This window comes from Sinocyclocheilus anshuiensis, unplaced genomic scaffold (assembly GCF_001515605.1).
Source record: "Sinocyclocheilus anshuiensis isolate Anshui unplaced genomic scaffold, SAMN03320099.WGS_v1.1 scaffold633, whole genome shotgun sequence".
Lineage (NCBI taxonomy): Eukaryota > Metazoa > Chordata > Actinopteri > Cypriniformes > Cyprinidae > Sinocyclocheilus > Sinocyclocheilus anshuiensis.
This window is the reverse complement of record NW_015539860.1, coordinates 85,219-102,159: the sequence shown is the minus strand read 5'-3', so window position 1 is coordinate 102,159 and position 16,941 is coordinate 85,219. Positions and strand designations below refer to the sequence as shown.

At 36.6% G+C, this 16,941-nt stretch overlaps 1 pseudogene; it reads left to right on the top strand.

The window, feature by feature from the left end:
• LOC107684907 (transmembrane protein 132D-like) overlaps positions 1 to 16,941 on the top strand; it is a 25,388-nt pseudogene that overhangs the window by 2,102 nt on the left and 6,345 nt on the right.

Genomic DNA, 16,941 nt, shown 5'->3' with positions numbered 1-16,941 from the left:
CTGGCGAAGTCGAACATCATTAGCGCCGGCGTGAATAACAATCTTCCTGTATTTACGTTTAGCATTAACGTAAAACCGTGATTGATGAATGATTCTTACTTACCACAGTTGTTTGATGAACTTGTGAAAAGAAACGGAGTGAGAGAGAGAGAAAAAAAGAAAGAAAACAGCAATAGGCACGAATGGAAACGCTAATGACAAGCTAACGAATGCTAACGTGCTGCAGGTGCGCTGCACTCGTGGTTTTAGAATAAAAGCGAACGATCAAATTAATCAGATTAGGTTGATAGATAATATCAGAAATATGGTGGGAATTAAGTTATATTTAATTCTATATAAATTCTATATAAATTATATTAAGTTATATTTTATCACTTAAGTTATATTTTTTATCACATATCAGGTGTGCAAGATCAAATGCAGCAGATAAAACCACCTTGTAAGCTAAAAAAAACCCTACAAAAGCTTTTATTTAGAAGCTAACAAGTGCAAAAAACGGAATTGCTCTCTCTGGTTACCTCTTTGTCAGCCTTTAGTCATTTTTATCACTGAACATTTTATTTTGCACTTTTTGGCATGTAGATAAAATATTTTATAGTTTATTATATTACATATTTTTATTAATATAGTGTGCAGGCTTTTCTGTCTTTTAGAAAAAGATGAAACAATGATGGCTACAAAATGGGGTCTCTTTGACTATGATCTGTCCTGTGACAGATGGGTTTGACTCAACTCTGCTTAGATTAAAAGAAAATGGAGTGTGAAAAATCAGATCAATTCAAAATTCAATCAAAAAGCTCTGAAACCATTTTTTTCATCGAACCTGGCCTCTAGTATAGTTAGATACCCTATATAATGCAAACACAACACGTGTATTATTTCAGTAAAACGTATATTTAAATATAAACAAATATAATCAAGATTTTTCTCTAGCTGTTGTTGCCTCACTTGAAGGATTTACTTTTAGGAATAGCAATCACAATCACGTATCAGTATGACATATGGACCAGCATTTGACAAACTCCTTCAAAAACGCACAGCATGTCAAGATCAACCTTCAGCTTTTCAATGCTGCACTTTAGCAATCAGAAGGCAATGTAGCCCTTGCAGCCTGTCAGAAGGTAAAGGTTAAAGCATCTCTCCCAGATGAGTGATTTGACAAGCTGCTTGTCCGGACACAGTAGACCTGATCAGAGTGATGTTGACTATTTTTGCCTCCCCCTGTGTTACTTTATTCCAAATCATCCAGCACCAAGAGGGGAAATGTTGTATTTTGTGTTATTGAAGTAGCAAAAACATTTTGTGGACTTGACATCTATGGAAATGTTTTCTGAAAAGATTATAGACTAGCACATAGGGGAGAGGCTCAAACGACAACAGAATGATGGGTTTTTGCTGACAGGTTTAGACCAATCTTTATTTATTTTTTATTTTTTTTACTCTGACTTTGAATGAGGAAGGAATGCCATCTAGCAAATGACTTCTCTGAAATACAACTCTGCAGTGGTATAGCTGTCTAGAACATAAAACACATTTTTTGATAGCATATTTAACCAAGCATAATGTTCTGTGAAAGTAACTTTGCCTTTACAGTGTTTTTGAATGAAAGGTTTTATTACAGATTCCTATAGAACAGTGATTTACAACTAGTGGGCTGTGATTCAAAAACGCATTGGAGTTGGAGACAAGAATAAAATGCAAATATTAAAATGCAACTAACCATTTAATCATGCATACTTAGGATAGCAAAATAGATGTGCATTTATGATATCATATATGTATGTTTTGCCTAAAAGATGTATGCAATTAAACTGATTTTTTTATTCAAGTTCATCTAAAATAGGCTCATGCCAACGTAGGTAGGTTGTGTGATATTCCCTCATCCACCAAAACCATTAAGAAAACTATTAAAGTTATAAGAATATACAATCCAGACTACTTTATACATGGCCTTAAATGCAGTGAAGATAAACTCAGTGTTTTTGTGCAGTGCATTATTGGCTGCCAAGAGCATAAAATCATTGAAATTCAGTGTTGTATGATAAACAGTTGTGGAACTGGTGTTGGGTCTCAACTTGATGTCAAATCGGGTCCCTGAAACAAAACCAGCTGAAAAACACTTTGAAAATGATTTGAAAACGCACTATAGGGGGTCAGTAGGGATATGTGATGTGTACAACATTTACTGGAAAATACATTAATACTTTATAATCTCTCATATCATATGGATAATCTGTTATGCTTATCTAATTTGATTCGTTGTATCCTCAAGGAATGAAGGTTGTGGAGTTGTCAGATGACCCAAGATCCCTATCCCCTCTCGCTGTTCTTCCAAGTGTGAACTATCAAATCATCAATGCAGACTACCTCCTCCTCAGAGACACCAGTCAGGATGTAATGGACAACTCCAGCCTGCGTTCACAAAGGCAACCTTTCATCCTCACTGGACTCAATGGCCAGCCAGCCATCAATGTCAGCTATGGTCCCATGTCTTTGGAGCAGTCTATACCACTGCATATGATCCACACTGGCCCCAGGATCCGACCGTTTATATTGGCCCGTCAAGTAAGATCGTCTACACCTGCCCTATATGTGTTGTTTTATGCAACCGGTTTAACCCTGGAGGTAGCAGGTCGAGCTGGGAGCAGAGAGGTGATCAAAGAGGAAATGTTGCTGAACTTTACTACCAGATCAGACCCAGTCCCAGTGGTCAGTGTGTCCCGCAAGAGAGCAAGATAAGAAGGGGTCCACAGCATGGTGACCTGGGACGGCAGATCTATGGAACCTCTATGAAGAGGATTGGGACTGTAAACCTCCTGCGATCACCTCCTGGAAACCCCACGTTTATGCGGTTACGCCTTGGAGGAGCCGTCATCATCCAGACATCCTCGAAACCACTGAAAACCACAGACACCGCAACTTTCTACGTGTTCCTAACAAGTACATCGCCAGTTGAACATTTCATACTCAAGTAGGTTGAGATCATGTTTTCTTATCTGCCAATTTTGCTTAAAGGGATCGTTACCCAAAAAGTATTTACTCGCCTTCATGTCGTTCCAAACCTGTATGACTCTCTTTCTTCTGAGCACAAAAGAAGATATTTTGAAAAACTGATTTTGACTGTACAGCAGAAGTCAGGTCCAAAACAATATTTTCATTTTCGGGTGAACTATCCCTTTAATGAGAGTGGATGCATTTTAAAGTAAATAAGATTGTTACAAAATATGGCATAAACAAGTGTCTGGTAGATCTAACCTGGCTTTCAGGCTACAATCATTTCACATGCTGCAATCTGGAAGTCTGAAAAAAATCTGTGCACATAATGCAGTGCTGAGAAATTGGATTTACTCTTTTCAGGATTATATGGTTTTCTCAGATGGCACAACAAATGTCAACTGTTTTCCTGGAAGAGACTTTGGGTCAGGCCAAAATAAGATGAAGAGGAGGTGCATTGGGGATTGAGATAACAGCGTCCCATTTGGAATAGAAGTGTGGCATGGAGCCAACAGATGTGTCAAACACCCCAGAAGCTTAGTGCAAATTTAACAAGTATGCAACACTACAGTCATGCTACTTCATAGCCGAGAGAATGTAATGGTCCCACTCAGTGTACAGATTACCAAAATGTAATAACCTCGTGCCGGCTCAATTCACTTTTCCAACTGGAGGAGTTTCAAAGGCACTCTTCCATAAATGGCAAAATAAATGGAGAAATTATTTGGCAGCATTCATTTCTTAACATTGCATTGTTTGTGCGGCTTCTCTCCACATAAATAATGCATCAACTTAATGGAGCAAGAAAACAAATACCTAATAACTACTTGAGTCCTTTGGGCAGAAGTGAACATATTACAGCGAGAGCTCTATCGTACAAAAACACAGTGCAATCAGTTTTTTCTAAGTCTCAACCCACAGCAATGGAGTAAGAACACATAAATGAGTGAAATTGGATTTATAGGCATGTTTTAGACCAAAGGTATTGTTCTTTCCTGTATTGGCGAAGCTGTTATTTTGCTCATACGTTTGTTTGCGTTTGTTTTGAAGGCAAATGAAACTGGGCGGAAAAAACGTCCCCAAGAACTGATGAGGTGAATTGTATTCTGACCCATATTGTAAGCCAATAGTCAAAATTCCAGAGTAGCTTAATTTAGATAGCATTTAGTGTGGGGATATTTTTTTATTTCTTTTTGAGATTTTGTCTATTCCCAAAAGTGTTTTGACTCTCTTTGGACAATACAGTTGGACTGATTTGAGACTTTGATTTGTTCTGATTATTTTGGGAAGTTGAGGAACCCTGCTTGTGATCTGAGATATACATTTGACCGGCAGCTGAGCCCCATATACCACCTGAGCCCCCAATATCCATGCGGCCCTTCACTCGGCTCTGATAGGGTTTACTTTGCCCCCGGCCCTGGCTCAAATGGACATTTGCTTTCAGTGTTAGCAGTAAAGTGAGGTGAAGACTGGTATCCCAAAGAGATTGATTTTATCCAGGGAAAAATCTCTGCCTCACTTCACTACTCTCTCCAAGATTGAGTCCAGACCCTTGAGGTTATGATAGATAATCCACACACTGATTGAAAATGAGTGAAGTCTTTAACCCTTCAGAGAACTGCTCTCTTTTACCCCGAAAGTTATTTGAACTGGAGGCTGCCTGGACTACATAGACTAGCTCAGACACCCATTAGACATCACAAAGTGCCTTGTGCAGTGCAACATGACTAACGTGTTTTCTAATGCGTCACTAAAAAAAAAACAATTCCTTTGGAAAAGAACTTGTTTACATTTATTATACACCGCACCGAATACATAAATATATGGTATATATTTGTATATGTTGTGTTACTAAATTAATATAATGAAGTGGTCATTTTTTAATGTTCTGCTTAACAGATTAATAAAAATCCATATAGCTAGAAATGTTTATTTTATATATTTGAATAGACAAACTATTGATCCAAGCATTAGATAATAATTATTATATAACATTACTTAATAATGAATGTTACTGTGAAACGGTTATTTTTCTGTTTTGTTCTCTGCTAATTTTACATATTTTTCTACTTTATGTTTGATAATATATTAGATTATATTTATTATATAATAAATATATGAAAAGTATAATGGTCTATTCTGCTGCTATACAGAGTATTAATGTTAATTTAATCAAAATAGTATGATTAAAATATTTTGTTTTATTGATATATTTGGACAAAATATGATCTGTTATGCATTATATAATATTTTATTTTAATATTTCTTATTAATGAATAATATTAAGTGATTCGATTCTACTGGTCAACAGATCATGTATGTAGATAGAAATGTTTTGTTTCATTCATATATTTGAATAGACACAAACTATTAATCTGTTAATATGAACATTAATATTTCATATATAATACTACTTATTAATGTTACAAATTCTTTCCCAGAATGTATGGTGTTAACACACACATGATGGGCTTTTATCTGGTATTGAGAAGAAATACATGATATCACGGCTGATATCAGTTCACATCGCATGTAGATCTCTGGGACAGCGTCTGTCATTTAATTGTGGTCTCATTGTGCACATTGCTAATTAATCATTTGAGATCCGCTGCATAAAAATCTGTTGTTTTTGAGGCAGAAATGCAGTGTGTGGCATGAAACTGAGAAAAAAAAAAAAGATGGATGAGGGGTCGAGGAAAGATAATGCAGTGTGTCACAATGCTGTCAGCCGCGCTCATTCTACTTCTCCCACTGTGACCTGTTTCCTCTCTGGCCGCGGTTCCCAAGACGCCTGACTCCAGCACATGTCTGTGAGATTCTCACGTGGCAAGACTCCACAGTCTCTAAGTCCCATCAGTGGAGAGGAGGGACCGACGAACTGTCTGGCTGGTGGATAAAGCCGAGAGATACAGGAGAAAAAAAGCGTTTGGCTCTGTCTTTAAACTGAATGGTGGACATGTGGTTGTGTTGGCCCAAGCCAAAGGAGACAGAGAGATTAAATTCTCCATAGCGGCATACTCGCTCTACACCCTTGATAAATACAACATTATTAAATGTCCATTCGCTCTTTCTGCAATAGAGATTGAGACAAGATTTAAAACTGACAAGTGAAACAGGGAATTGAGAGCCATGCCGACTGACCTCAACACATGGTTAGCACAGGTCCTACGAACAGGATTTAAAAGCTGTCAATTATATCTCCCTTCTACTGCCATTAACCAGTTTGTACATGTTGTTTGTTTATTTATTTTTTATAAATGTTCCATGAGTCAGATTGAATGGACAGGGATGTCAGCGCAGATGGGCTTGAGATGTGTTTGTTAATTTTCTGTCCATCAGAGGACAGGTGAATGTTTTCCACCTCAACCTTTCGATGTGCAGGTCAGCGTCTTTAACACACATGCCCTCTGGCAAACATTCAGTTAGTACTGGACATTTTCATTGTATCATACATGGATGTTTACTGTGTGAGCATGTGTGTGTGTGTGTTTTTCCTTTCAGTATTGCCCAGAGGCAATGCTAAACTGGAATATTTTGGCAAATTGAGTTATTTTGTCCTTAAGTTCAAACGTTTTGATACGTTTTTTTTTTTAGAAATTAAATTTGTTCACCAATGATGCATTGACCTTACCAGGTCAAGAAAATATGATCATATTACCCCATTAACTGACAGTCACCACTGATAAGCTACTACTAAATATTGTAGAAAATTAATTTGCTGTAAAGTTGCTTTGCAACGATTTTTATCGTGAAAAGCGCTATACAATTAAACTTGAATTGAATTGAAATGAATGCATTAAATTCATCAAGTGACATTTAGTAAAGACACTTAAAATGTTACAAAATATTTGTCTTTCAAGTAAATGCTGTTGCTATTTTGAACTTTTTTCGTTAAATTATGTATCATGATTTCCTCAGAAATATTAAAAAGGACAACTGTTTTGAACATTGATAATAATGAGAATGAGAGAATATTTCTTGAGCACCAAATCAGCATATTAGAATGATTTCTAAAGGATCATGTGACACTGAAGACTGGAGTAATGGCTGCTGATAATTCAGCTTTTCTGTCACAGGAATAAATTACATTTTTTAAATATATTAACATAGAAAACTGTTTTTTTTTTTTTAATTGTTAGAATATTTAACGATATTACTGTTTTTACGGTATTTTCAATTAAATAAATGCAGCCTTGTTGAGCATAAGAGACTTCTTACTGACTTTATACTTGAATGGTAGTGTATATTAATTGTACTTGTGTAAATCCTACTAGCCGCAGCCAATAAGATTCCAACTGACCATCTAAGCCAGCTGTTGTCATTTTGTGTCCAATATGCTTTAGGCAGTCAGTCCTGAAGCTGAGACCTTTCCACTGATGCCATCTGTGTGTTTGTGTGTTCCTTCTCATAGAGCCACATCAAGAAAAGGCATGTCATTCAGCACAGCCAGACCCAGCGACGCACACCTGTGGGACATCACTCTGGAACCTGCAAGAGGAAGTGACACCCAAACCATCTCTGTGACCTGCCAGAAGAAAAGCACCTTTACTAGCAAAAGGCAAGCCCTCGCTGCATCACCCTCTTTGTTCTTAGAAACCACTGAACCGCAGACTCTCCGTAGCTCACATTTCAAAGGCATTTCATTGCTAAAAAGTTTTTCTGCCCTTGCACATCACCAGCTGTGGTCTGTTACCTCTGAAACTGTGAGAATTAAATGACAGATTGCAAAATTATTTTTTTGACAGAGAAAAACAACCTTCTAATTTCTTCTAGTATCCCCCCCTCCTCTCATTGTTTAGGTACTAACAGATGTTCAGACAACCTGTTCGCCTTTTGCAGGGTGGTATTTTGAATGAAAATTAAATACCATCTTTTTCTGGTTAAAAAGGTGCAGGTTAACTGCGTATACCCTGTACAGACACTTATTAAGCACAGACAGTAGCTTCAGAGAAAAACTCGCCACTTTGCGATTTCATGATTAATGGCACAAACCAATTCCATAACATTAGGTATTCATGTGGAAAGCGACTGAAAATAACTTAATAAAAATGTGATATCTTTCCATCACCTCAGCTGCTAGTAACCACAGAAAACATACAATTCCTCCGCTGTTATTAAGAAGAATGAGCTCTGAGTTCATATTACCTATGTGCAGCTAAGCTGGGGAGCGATTGGCTTGGTTTTCATATAAAGAGATTTGAGTGTTTTTGGATCCAATTCAAATGCGTCTTGAATACTGTGAGCATCTTGTTAATAAGGGTCTCCATCTGGGTGTCATATTTCTCTTGGTCTCATCGACTCTTGTTCAGTGTCCACGGCAATGGGTTGCCAATATTATTGCAGAGTATAGCATGTATCATGTACTGTACTATAATACAAGTAGCATATATATAGTTCTAGCAGCTTGTAAGATGCTGTACATTAACAATAACTTTTTTTAAATATTGATTCATTATTTCATTGGATTATTACATTTAAATTTAAATAGGAGTTTTGTGGCTTTTGGTCCATGTATTTTAACTTTGAAGTCATCTAGTGTACTTGTATAAGGCAAAATAATATTTAAAAAAAGCAGATGTACTGTTCGAATTTTGAGGTCGATAAAATGTTAACTGTAATTAAATTAAATTTCAGCAGTCATTACGCCAGTCTTCAGTGTCACATGATCTTTCAGAATGCATTCTAAAATGCAGATTTGGTGAAGCATTTCTTATTGTTATATTCTTATTATTATTACCAAGAAACATTTCTTATTATTATCAGTGTTGAAAACAGCTGTGCTGCGTAGTGTTTTTTGGAAACCATTCTACTTTTTCAGGATTCTATGATGAATAGAAATTTCAAAAGAATAGGCTTTACTGTCTCTTTTGATCAATTTAATGAATCCTTGCTGAATAGTAAAGACAAAAAGTCTTACTGAGCCCAAACCTTTAAATAGTAATGAAGTAAAATTATTGATGACTTATCTTGCACTTGCATATATATCAGTTTTGTACAATCAAATGCTCTTAAAAATGTGAAAACTATAATAGCTCAACAATGGGAGCTGTCACCAGCTGCCATTAAGCAAGCTGTAGAGTATCTCCTGACTACTTCTTTCGGTGCCCTTCTTTCCATGTTTTACAGCGACGACCCACTTAACTTTAATCATCCTCAGTGCATCAGTGTGTTAGACCAGCTTAAAGACCAACACATTCCACAAGATTAGAGCAGAGATCTCCACATTAACCAGTGAAGAGCCAAACGGAAAAGTTAATGCTGTGCTGGGAAACACTTAATACAGAATAGTGATGATGGGTCATGGCTCACTTGACCTTTCACCCCTTATCCCTTAACAATGGTCTTGAAAGCAAAAATCAGTGTGAGATTGCATCATTTAAGGCTATATAGTATAAAGATTTGCAGAGTTTTGAATCAAATCTCTTAGGATCTGTCCAATCTGGAAAAGCTTTTTCTACACAGGCACTTACTTTTCTGATGCTTTCAAAGCTTCCTTTTTACGTGAGAGCTTTAGCACACCATATAGAATTGCATGAATCGTAAAAAGTTGTTTAAGTTTAATTTTAGCCTTTCTATTAGTTATATAAAAGCACTTTATCAAAGCAAATTCTGGCTGAAAGGTGTGGTGTGAGCTGAATCATGTTCCTGCAATGAACTTACTGATACACTCATTAGAATGCTGAGTGTTTTAATGCTACTGAAGTGGATGAGAAGCTCCATCTCTCCTGATGGCTGATTGTGTTTTCATTATTAAGATTTCACACTGTCCTCGTTGACGCTGTATGTCTCTGTTGACCCAGAAAATGAATTTAAGTCACTTGTTGCAGAGATTGGTATGTGACTGTGTCCCGTATTTACATAGGTCTGCTGGAAGTCTTACAGTTGGACTTTGAGACGGAGGAGCAGAGTGATCAGTTAGAGAGCCAGATGATCATGTGGCGACTGGAGCTGCCTGGAAACATGATCCGGGATGAAGGAACCATGAGGATTGACACCATTCAGAGAGACTATGTGGGAATAGCACCACTGATCACGGTTGGGAATGTTTGTTTTTACTTTTGACCAACTTCCTTTGTATTATGATCATCTGGAACTATTATTTTTAAACAAATTCTGTCAATACTTCCTCAGGGACAGTTAAAAAACATTTATGTTTTGTAATTAAATTACGTAACGCCGTTACATGTAACTAGTTACTCCCCAATACTGCCTATTATATAGTAAAAACAGAGGCGTATATACAGTATACTGTATATATCTATATAAAACAATCATTGTTTGGAAAGATCTGTGTAAAAAAAATGTTAAATTATTTTGTTTAGAACAAAGCATAATTCTGAATGACATGAAGGTAAGTAAATTACAGATTTTTCTTTTTTGAATGAACTATCCCTTTAACTTTTATAAGGTTTTTTGCGGTCACGTTTTGTAAGGACGTCTGTGAAGCGTGGACATTTCAAAATGAAATCACATTGGTGTGACAAGTATTTGTCATGCTTTGAGAACAGTCCTTTTACTATAAAGCTACAATGACAGCCTTTCTACATGATTTATGTGTCTTTGTTTTGTCTGTGTTTTTTTGTGAGTGTGTATATGTGTGTTAATTGTCCAGAGGCACAGTGCCACTCCTTTCGCCCTTTGATCTCTTCCTACCGTCCCCTACCATTGGTCAAACTACCGCAGAATTTACCCTGACATTCACTGACATTCATTTTATGAGGACACACACACGTAATTCCCAAAGCATCCACATGCATCCCTTTATTACAAGCTCACCAGCAGCCATTAAAATATAATAATATAGCTTTTTATCATGTAAATGTTCAAGACAAATAAAACAAAAAGAGATTGTGACAATTCATTGATATCAAGCGTCCATTATAAAGCTAGCTGCCAGATTTGTTTACTGGAACGGTCTATTTCACAGCATGACCCTGTCTCTAAAATAACACCGGTATAAGAGTGTGGGATTTCGCCGGTAACTTTTCAAATCACAGTCAGCATCTGTTGTGTTGCATTTGGAGGATACTCGTGGACATCTGTTGGGTCTAGAAGTTAAATCTACTCTCAAACCTAATCATCCTAGTGTGTTAGTCATCACAGTGGCACACTGTAAGATAATCATTAGGGTATTAAACTCAGACAGAGCGAGTCTGAGCCACGATTGTTGCCATGACATTTTTGACCTGTTTTAGCTTTTACTCACCACCAAACTGATATACTTCATAGGAGCTTATTAGATGATGAGAGTGCTTGTTCTTAGTGTTAGCCTGTTTTGTTTACAGTGCGTCATATTTCTTCCATATGTACATAACTCTGTGCTAATTAGGGATGGGACACTGTGAGATGTATTAGTGTGATAGACTAGTTTAATTTTTTTTTTAGTTTTGATATTTTTAGTGTGGATATTTTAATTAGTGTGCTGTTTGTTTGCACAGTAAAACTCTCAGAAAAGTCTCTTTAAATTAATCTCCTTTAAAGCACCACCACTACAGCCATACGCATTCAGATGGAAGTTTTTGGCTGTTCTATTCAGGACCCAACAAGGATTGTTTTTCTGTCTAGTTGGGCCAGTAGTTTCGACTTTTCTACGCTGCCAAAATTAGTTTGGCCCCAACAAAAAAGGGTTTTATTTTTATGTTTAGCAAAGTATTTATTACAAATATTTACATTACATTGTTTTCTTTACAATTTTTTTTCAACGATTAGTATTATTTAAAAAAAATAAATTTATAAAATGTATAAAACTCCATAAATTCATAAACACTTTTGATGTTAAACATTACTGATTGGTATGTAGTTTTCATCAGATTCTTATAGATGCTTTGAGTCATATTTTTGCAAATTCACAAAAAAAAAAGAAAATCCTCATATGTGACCCTGGACCACAAAACCAGCTATAAGGGCCAATGTTTTGAAATTGAGACTTATACTGAACAAATAAGCTTTCCATTGATATATGGTTTGTTAGGATAGGACAATATTTGGCCGAGATACAACTATTTGAAAATCTGGAATCTGAGGGTGCAAAAAAAATCCAAATATTGAGAAAATCGCCTTTAAAGTTGTCCAAATTAAGTCCTTAGCAATGCATATTACTAATGATAATACATTTTTGATATATTTACGGTAGGAAATTTACAAAATATCTTCATGGAACATGATCTTTACTTAATATCCTAATGATTTTTGGCATAAAAGTAAAATCGATAATTTTGACCCATACAATGTATTTTTGGCTATTGCTACAAATATACCCGTGCTACTTATGACTGGTTTTGTGGTCCAGGGTCACATATATGTTAGCCAGCTAGATCACATCATCTTGTTAAAATTAAGCAGAATATGCAACATGTAGAATACATTTACATTTGAAACTTTTATCCTTTTGTCTGGGCATGTCAAATTTAGTGCTAAATGAGTGTTTTTTGTTGTGCTTTTCCAGGATACAGAGCTCCTCAACACGGCCGTGCTGACTGGTAAGAGGGTTTCTGTGCCTGTGAAAGTTTTGGGAGTTGAGGCTGATGGCTCCATCACAGACATCACTAACTCATCTCATTGCAGGTCTTCAGACCAGGATGTCCTGAAGGTAATGCATGTCAAAATCAGGCCACTTTTGACAGCTTTAGCAATCTCACACTCTGTGTGCTTCCTATTAGCAGCCTTACTCTGCTTCTGAATGACTTGTCTATCAGACCTGAAGAGCACTGGAGAGAGGGGTCAGGGAATTCGGTTTAGAGAACCACCACTTCCTAGTTCCTCACCTAAAAAGAGAAAAACAGAGGAGGGAGACAGACGTTGACTTGCAAGCCCTCATTGAACTTGTGTTTTTTACTTAAAGGGATAGTTCACCCAAAAATTTAAATTTGATGTTTAACTGCTTACCCCCAGGCCATCCAAGATGTAGGTGACTGTTTCTTCAGTAGAACACAAACGAAGATTTTTAACTCAAACTGTTGCAGTCTGTCAGTCTTATAATGGAAGTGAATGGGAATCACGGCTTTGAGAGTCAAAAAAGTATTTATAGTATTTATATCGTTTTTTACCTCTGATGCACTGCAATGTCTGAACTGTCCTGAGCGCGTCCGGCGCGTGACACGTCTTCTTCTTCTTGCTTTATGGCAGATTGCAGACTTATAAGTGCATTACCGCCACCTATATCTCAAATGGACCATTGACACTCCTAATTGAGATTGTAGACAGAGTGTCAATGGTCCATTTGAGAGATAGGTGGTGGCAATGCACTTATAAGTCTGCGATCCACCGTAAAGCAAAAAGAAGAAGAAGATGCGCCATGCACCGGCTGTCGAGGACACGCTCAGGACGCGCTCAGGACAGTTCAGACATTGCAGTGTATCAGAGGTAAAAAAAAACGATATAAATACTATTCAGTTTCTTGCACAGACCGATCATTTCGTGACTTTACACATCAATGTATCGTCACAAGCCTCAGGGTTTAATTTGGTTTTGTTTGTGTATGTTTTTTTTACTCTCAAAGCTGTGATTCCCATTCACTTCCATTATAAGACTTACAGACTGCAACGGTTTGAGTTAAAAATCTTAGTTTGTGTTCTACTGAAGAAACAAAGTCACCTACATCTTGGATGCCCTGGGGGTAAGCAGATAAACATCAAATTTTCATTTTTGGGTGAACTATCCCTTTAAAGCACACCTGTCTTTTTTCCCCTGTGTATTATGAAGAGCTTTAGCCCTTTGTTATTGCTGGATTGTCCTCTGGGTCAACTGGATTTTCCTCAGGAGCAAAATCTTATATCAGACACAGTACCAAAAGTAATCAAAAATGTGCTTATAATCGAACTAATTTATTAATATTACCATAAACTGCATAGGCCCAACAATATGCAAAATTATCAACATGACATAAGCTGAATAGGATAATTTAACTAAACCCTTTACGTGATTTCATTCTCTCAGCAGGAAATAATTCACAGCACAAACCCATGTTTATCTTTTTTGCGAGGGAACCTATATTTAATGTATTCTCGTTGATCTTGTGTGACTGAGTTTGAATGGACCTTTGACTTCAGTAATGAAAGATATAGAAATAATTTTCCTTTACATTTAAAAATTGATAAGCCTGCTTATTTTGCATGATTTTTATGGCACATAGTTCAGAGTCAGACCAGATCTGTGGTTTATAAATTAGTCTTCGAAGTACTGGGGGTGAATGAAAAAGTGATGCAACAGTGCCCATAGATTTTCCTAATGAGATAGAACAATGTACAGTACACAGGGCTCATTACCTTACACCACACTGATGCTCATGTCTGCATTACCATAAAACATCTTTATCTTTTTTACATTTACATTTATCCTTTACGAGGCATTTATATCCAAAGCCATGTAAAAATAAGGAATGTCACACCACAAAAAAATTATCCAGTAATATAAGACTCTGCGAGTTCTGCAATACAAAGTACCAAAATTAGATATTTAGAGATTTAGGTGTCAAGAGACATCAGTGAAACTGAAGAGACTACATTTTTGGTTAAGATTTAGATTCCACCATTGAGAAACATTGAATGTGGAAGATCTAGGAAGTGATTTTGTGCCTTGCTCTGGAACCACAATGCACGACTCACAAACTGCAGAAGTTGGGAAGGAACACTGACTTGTAAAAATTTCTGTAGTGATGTAGGCAGCTACTGTCAGCCAGTGCAGAAACACAAAGGGGCAGAATATAAGCCCAGTTGGTTTTATTAAAGACCACTTTCTTGTTTATGACCATTAAGTGGTCATAGCATTGTTACCAGTGAAGTAAAGGTAACTGAACGTGGCTGGTTGTGATGATAGAGAGCTCTCTTAGCTAGGTTAGAGTTGATGTTCTTCAAACACTGGGGGATCATCTAGCGTTGTCACTGATGTAGCAGTTTTAGGTGAACCAATGTGGCTGGATGATTGCACTGATGATATGTAGCCAATATTGAAACATAAACAAATTGAGCACCTGAGGAATAAGATACCCCTTTCCTCCTAAATATTATGACTGATCTATTAAAATGTCTTTAAACCCATGCTACCTGTTAAACAACACTAAACTTAATATGCCCTTTTCACACACAGGTGTCTGAAAGGTGTGATTCTGTGTATGTTAATGGCAAGGAGACATGTGGAAGAGTGAGGATGATGGTGAACTTCACCTACAGCTACCTGAGCACACAGCTTGAGGTGAGCGTATGGATGCCTCGACTCCCCTTGCATATGGAGATATCTGATCCAGAGCTCAGTCAGATCAAAGCCTGGAGAGTTCCTGTCACAGGGAACAAAAGGTAAGAGACAAGCATATTTCCAATGACACACTGCCACAACAAGCTTCATATGGTTAAAATGTTGGTGCTTTTAGTCAGCATTTAGCCATTTGATATCCACATAGAAGTTGTGGGTATAATTCAAATGTGAAGAGTTAATTTGCAAAAACCGATAACTTTTTACAAAATTAAAATTTTTTACATATTAAAAGTTTGTTTTATAGCAAAAGCAGATAACTCCAACAGTGTTTTTTTTTGGCAAAAGCAGATAACTCCACATTTAATTTTTTAGAGTTTAAAATAACACGTTTAATCTTTGTAATCTCCTCAGATGACAATGTAGACGCCTGACAAACGTTGTTGTTGTTGTGATCATAAACTGTATGGATGTGATTAGTACACGCAATACACGGAGCTTTTCCTTGCTTTTGCAAGGTTACGTGAAAACGTTTCAGCTTTTATTTTCCTTTTTCGCCCTGAAGAAGATATCACAGGTTCATCAAGTTCGTCGAAATTATCCATCCTCGATCACTTTTAGTCAGCTTTGATGAAACTCCTCTCAGCTAGCACGCCTTTTCAAAGTGAAAGTAGCCTTGTCACCTGACCTGAATACAGCGCGCTGATTCGCTAAAATGGATTTATCGGCTTCTGTTCAAAAACAACAAGGGCGCTTGTCGGCTTCTGCAGTAAAACGTGAACTTGCGATGCCTTGAAAGTGGACAAAACCGGCTTTTTTGTGTTTAGGGTTCAGATCGCGCTATATGTGGAGAATAATGCAGACCAATCAGCTCATTTTTTTTTAAAGTGGCATTTATCGGTTTTTGCAAATGAACTCTTCATGTATAATAATATTATTTTGCACTTTTAAATACATTTATCTAAATAGTGACACAGCTTAGAAACCTGCTTTTACAAATTAATACACTTTTATAAATAAACATATGTGGTTTATTTTCTTAAATTTGATAAATTTAAAAAAGATTTTTAATTATTAACATTTATTTAATTGTCTATGGTTTGGTTGTCAATAATATTTTTTTACTTTCAGTTCCCCAAATTAGCTCAGAACTTTTATATTTGATGTTCCACCTCATAAGAACTTTTCCACTTAAAAACTTCTCCAAATCATTCTTGTTAGAATACAGAATGTGTTGTGCAGAGATTTCCCGACATTTTTTGACATTGCAGAGACTTTTATTATAAGGTAAAGATGAGAGATTATTATAAATAAATTATTAATATTATTATAAATAAATAAGTGTGGTTTATGTTCTTAAATTTGACAAATATTAAAATATGTTTTAATGATTAACGTTAACTTTTTTTTGGGGGGGGGGCCCTGTGTTTTACTCACCCTCAAAGCTTCCTAGGTGTATGTGAATTTCTTCTTTCAGACGAATCCAATCGGAGTTATCCATAATAAAACGTCCCTCACACGGCTCCGGGGGGTGAATAAAGGCCTCTTGTAGCGAATCCATGCATTTTTGTAAGATAAATATCCATATTTCAAACGTAATAATCACTTGTTTTCTCACTTCCGCTGACTGTGGTACGCAGAAGACATGCAGACGAATGACGTAGACATCGTGTGCGCGCCTCTGAGAAATGCAGGAGCAAAGTTTCCTTACTTTAGCAAAGGAAAACCAGTCTCCTCTTGGCTTATATCGAAATCCTCCAA